Source organism: Seriola dumerili, unplaced genomic scaffold, assembly GCF_002260705.1.
Source record: "Seriola dumerili isolate Sdu_G_001 unplaced genomic scaffold, Sdu_1.0 BDQW01000149.1, whole genome shotgun sequence".
NCBI classification, from domain to species: Eukaryota; Metazoa; Chordata; class Actinopteri; order Carangiformes; family Carangidae; genus Seriola; species Seriola dumerili.
The window spans coordinates 16,996,854-17,002,948 of NW_019174404.1; positions in this window are offsets into that span (position 1 = coordinate 16,996,854).

The following is a 6,095-nucleotide window of genomic DNA, read 5'->3' on the forward strand; positions in this document are numbered from 1 at the left end:
TGACGCAGCTGGCAGCAAATGGAAAGGTTGGCTACTCTCAACACTGGGGGAAGATGGACAATCCTGGGCTTTTAACCCAGTATAGGCAGTACTTAGATGTCTTCTAAACAACTAGTACAGTTTTAGGGGACTCTTCATGTCAAATATTTTGTGACATCCCTTCTACAATCCTGTAGTGTGTACTTGCAACGTGTTAACTGTGTAGTGTTTCAATCCTCTCATGTCGTAATTTGACAGGACCCTGAATTCCAACCTGTTGTGAGAGATCGTGTGATGAACAGGACCTTCGCCATCATCAGTCCCCAGTTCCCGCATTTCAAGACAGACGACTGGTTCGATTGGTTCCATGTGAAACTGGTTCATTTCCTCCCAAGTTTCAGTGCAGTGATGCTCAAGAATGCAACCTCAAATATAAACTGCACAAACTACCATGTCGTGTGAGTAGCATTTCAAAAACAAAACAAGCGAGTTGCGTTGCGTTGCTCCAAAGTAGGAAAATACTAATGAGGGAACTTGCGTTACAAAAAAAGCAGACAAGAAGTAAAGCAAAGGCTTTCCGATCTTATGGAGATTTGTCTCAGGCTGCCGATGTAGCAAAAGCCAAATCTTTCTCTAGGATTCACAGCCACTCAAAAAAGAATCTTACCGACGAACAGGCATGCGCAGTGATGGTAAAATTGCACAGGGCTTCAGAGGAATTGCCGGTAGACAGTGTTTGTTCCAGTTGTGATCTGAGGAAAACAATGTCAGCTTAATTAGCCCATGTAAACGACCTTGCCCTATGCAAACTCCGCACCAGACAAAACTGTAATACACCCTCCTATTGACTGCAGCACAGATGAGGTCCTCTGTGAAAAGACAATATTCAAGTATCAGACATTGTACCTTCAGAATGCCATTTTGTCATCATAATTGGAGAGTCTGGTATTTTACACACTTACCATCAACCGGGGTCTCCTTGCACTGTAGACAAGCAAAGCATAACTGTTAGTCCAGTGGCAAAAGCCCCTTAACGTGGCCTCCTTAAAAAAGTTTGTGTGCCCAACTCGTGTCGCGTAACGTTTGATCAGATAGTGTTTTTTTTTTTAATCTATATAATACTGCCATAGAAATGTACTTACCGATAAGGAATCTGTGAATGCGCAACCTGTTTGAGAGAAAAATGAAATGAAGGCATGGCATCAATAAAGCTATCATCACAGCAGCTGTAATCGGCTTTTAAGAAAAAGTATGTCAACGTACGTGTGAATGTCTCCTTGAGTGACTCTGTGCTTGATCTCACACCCTGTGACATGTGCAATGGCAGGGACCTCAAAGTTTGCTGAAGACCAGTGAGTCTAGAGGGAAGAAAACACAAATCATTGGGACTTGTCTGGAGCCACCGTTTGCCCTCATGCAAACCCAAAGTGTCTGACTTTGGACTAAAGAAATATCTCTTACATAGCTGCGTAGGATGCACAGCTGATGTTGCTGGGGATCACCACCAAGCTGCCAGGAGAGAGGCTGGCCAACACAGTGGCCAAATTGACCTGGAACCACAGCTTAAAGTCTTCCGGCTCAAAGTCTTTAAATTCAGGAGCAAGGGCTGTCAAGGTCAGGTTCAAGATGGTGTCTCGTACATCTGGATTTTTGATGAGGGTGATGTTTCTCTGGAAATGAAAGGATTCGTGTGTCAGTGCAACAAGATATTTTACCTTTCTTAAATCATTTAAGCCATGAAAGCAAGCTTGGTGACAGTTTTGTACTACAGTGCGTGAGGAACATAATTAAGGCATCATCGACAGCAATTCATTCGTCAAACATATCAGAAATGTGTCACTTTGAGCCTAATCTCGGCCCTTTATTGGCTCCTGCAAACATTCCCTTAGCCAAGGACAAGTTTTACATCACCTGTTTTTCAGGCTTCTTTGTTGGAAAATATGACAGTCTTAAAGTTATGCGTTCACCTGCTTGTTGATGTCTGTAAAAGCCTGGAAAAACTGATTGAGCTGCTCATCATCGCGGGACTCTGTCAAGCTTGTCAACACCTCCCTTACGATGGTTTCATTGTCCAAAGCGCCGCTGTCTGGATCCAGGATCAGCTCAGCCTTCTGGTTTGGTGAGAGGGAGTCCACAGCTGCCACCTGTTGACACAGACAGAGGATATACAAACCGCTTTTCTCTTTGACATGGAAAGAACGACCCCTGCGGGCAGACTTTCCAAGTTGACAATATTGTGTTGCAGTTTTCAAGGGAGCTTGGCAGTGAAATGGATGACTTACCCCAGAGATGTTGAAGACTTTGAGGTCAGAGTATGTTGCATATGGGGAAAATGGACCCAAGTTTGTCTCAAGCCACTGGGCGTCACTCTGAATTCCCTGCCTACAAACTGGGGAGCGTAGAGGTGGGCGTTAGCATGCGTACCATTTAGCGAGCATTATTTTTCATTGATATTCATGAAACAAGTCAAGTGCCAGCTTTCTTCTCGGTGCCGTTTCAGCATATATTTCTTGCACAATTTCAAGCCCACACAAGCAACCTACGGCGCATTTGACTGCGTCAGCCCTACCTGGCTCGTTGATGATGCTGGCAGATTTTCTCAGGTAGCTTAGCAGAACATCTGTGATTCCTTGTCGTCTGTGCAACGGTATTGCAGGGAAAGCTTTGGCCATTCCACTCACACTGCAAAGGGTGAAAAGAAACATTTGTACGCAGTCCCTCATTAGTATTTTCCTACTTTGGAGCAACGCAACGCAACTCGCTTGTTTTGTTTTTGAAATGCTACTCACACGACATGGTAGTTTGTGCAGTTTATATTTGAGGTTGCATTCTTGAGCATCACTGCACTGAAACTTGGGAGGAAATGAACCAGTTTCACATGGAACCAATCGAACCAGTCGTCTGTCTTGAAATGCGGGAACTGGGGACTGATGATGGCGAAGGTCCTGTTCATCACACGATCTCTCACAACAGGTTGGAATTCAGGGTCCTGTCAAATTACGACATGAGAGGATTGAAACACTACACAGTTAACACGTTGCAAGTACACACTACAGGATTGTAGAAGGGATGTCACAAAATATTTGACATGAATGAGTCCCCTAAAACTGTACTAGTTGTTTAGATAGACATCTAAGTACTGCCTATACTGGGTTAAAAGCCCAGGATTGTCCATCTTCCCCCAGTGTTGAGAGTAGCCAACCTTTCCATTTGCTGCCAGCTGCGTCAGGAATTCATCCACGTTTTCCAGAGCATCGCCCTCCTCAAGACGCTTAAACACACGGTCGATTTGGTCTGTGTCGTTCGAGGCCCCTGAGCTCAGTGTTAGCTGTGCCACCTGAGCAGGAGTGAGCACTGACAACGATTCGGCCTAGCAGAGGAAATCAATATGCAATCAGACAGCAGTAATTGAAAAACCACAGCCAAGACGTTTCGGTTTGAGAGGGAATGAATTCTACAATTGCAGTCGCCACTCACGCTGGAGAAGTTGGGATTGAGGGCTTGCAAATCCTGCAGGGTTGCAAAACCAGAGAAGCCACCAAGGTTTGCCCGGAGCCACTCTTTACTACCTCCGGTGGACGAGACACAGCCAGGATCTGCAAAGAAGACAGAAACAAAGACATTGGCAGGGTACTACCACTACATGCGACCAAGACTTTACCAAACTGAGCCTGAGTGCCTGCCTTTACCTGATGAGTCATTTCTTGAAAGGAATGGTTTGATGAAATGAGTGAAGACAGCTTGCTGTCTTTCTCCGTCCATGGATGACCTTTGGCTGCTCAAAGTCTGGATGCTAAAATTCGAGAGAGCGCTTTTAATACATCTAAACAAGTAGAAAACTGCCAATGCCTCTACAATCTGGCTCACAGTGGAGCAATGTGTCACATATTTACTTACACAGTCTGGTACGTATGGCAGCTGAAGTTCTTGGAGCTCAGGCAGAATAGGAAGTTGCGGGATGGAGAGGCCAAAAACGGGCCGATCTTTGTCTGGAACCAGTCGATGACAAAGTCATTACTCTGCAGCTCTGCCTGGCTGAAGTTGGCAATTCTCACCTCTCCAAGAGCCTCAAGAGCATGTGATAAGGATGGGCTGCTGTTGTTGGGGGCCTAGGATTGGAAAAGTAACTTTGGTCTTTACACAGAATTCACACAGGGAAACGCAGACTTCGTGAAATTGCGGGATTGGATTTACCATGGCGGCGAATGAGTCAAGAGCCTCGTCTATTGCAGGCGAAGCTCTTTGGAAGAGAAGCTTCCACACCTCTACCGGGTATGTACTTTGGTTTTCCAGTGAGCATTTCATCAGTGTCACCAAGTTGCTCGGTGTAAGATGTGTAGCCTTGGAAAAAAAAGCAGACAAGAAGTAAAGCAAAGGCTTTCCGATCTTATGGAGATTTGTCTCAGGCTGCCGATGTAGCAAAAGCCAAATCTTTCTCTAGGATTCACAGCCACTCAAAAAAGAATCTTACCGACGAACAGGCATGCGCAGTGATGGTAAAATTGCACAGGGCTTCAGAGGAATTGCCGGTAGACAGTGTTTGTTCCAGTTGTGATCTGAGGAAAACAATGTCAGCTTAATTAGCCCATGTAAAAGAACTTGACCTATGCAAACTCCGCACCAGACAAAACTGTAATACACCCACCTATTGACTGCAGCACAGATGAGGTCCTCTGTGAAAAGACAATATTCAAGTATCAGACATTGTACCTTCAGAATGCCATTTTGTCATCATAATTGGAGAGTCTGGTATTTTACACACTTACCATCAACCGGGGTCTCCTTGCACTGTAGACAAGCAAAGCATAACTGTTAGTCCAGTGGCAAAAGCCCCTTAACGTGGCCTCCTTAAAAAAGTTTGTGTGCCCAACTCGTGTCGCGTAACGTTTGATCAGATAGTGTTTTTTTTTTTAATCTATATAATACTGCCATAGAAATGTACTTACCGATAAGGAATCTGTGAATGCGCAACCTGTTTGAGAGAAAAATGAAATGAAGGCATGGCATCAATAAAGCTATCATCACAGCAGCTGTAATCGGCTTTTAAGAAAAAGTATGTCAACGTACGTGTGAATGTCTCCTTGAGTGACTCTGTGCTTGATCTCACACCCTGTGACATGTGCAATGGCAGGGACCTCAAAGTTTGCTGAAGACCAGTGAGTCTAGAGGGAAGAAAACACAAATCATTGGGACTTGTCTGGAGCCACCGTTTGCCCTCATGCAAACCCAAAGTGTCTGACTTTGGACTAAAGAAATATCTCTTACATAGCTGCGTAGGATGCACAGCTGATGTTGCTGGGGATCACCACCAAGCTGCCAGGAGAGAGGCTGGCCAACACAGTGGCCAAATTGACCTGGAACCACAGCTTAAAGTCTTCCGGCTCAAAGTCTTTAAATTCAGGAGCAAGGGCTGTCAAGGTCAGGTTCAAGATGGTGTCTCGTACATCTGGATTTTTGATGAGGGTGATGTTTCTCTGGAAATGAAAGGATTCGTGTGTCAGTGCAACAAGATATTTTACCTTTCTTAAATCATTTAAGCCATGAAAGCAAGCTTGGTGACAGTTTTGTACTACAGTGCGTGAGGAACATAATTAAGGCATCATCGACAGCAATTCATTCGTCAAACATATCAGAAATGTGTCACTTTGAGCCTAATCTCGGCCCTTTATTGGCTCCTGCAAACATTCCCTTAGCCAAGGACAAGTTTTACATCACCTGTTTTTCAGGCTTCTTTGTTGGAAAATATGACAGTCTTAAAGTTATGCGTTCACCTGCTTGTTGATGTCTGTAAAAGCCTGGAAAAACTGATTGAGCTGCTCATCATCGCGGGACTCTGTCAAGCTTGTCAACACCTCCCTTACGATGGTTTCATTGTCCAAAGCGCCGCTGTCTGGATCCAGGATCAGCTCAGCCTTCTGGTTTGGTGAGAGGGAGTCCACAGCTGCCACCTGTTGACACAGACAGAGGATATACAAACCGCTTTTCTCTTTGACATGGAAAGAACGACCCCTGCGGGCAGACTTTCCAAGTTGACAATATTGTGTTGCAGTTTTCAAGGGAGCTTGGCAGTGAAATGGATGACTTACCCCAGAGATGTTGAAGACTTTGAGGTCAGA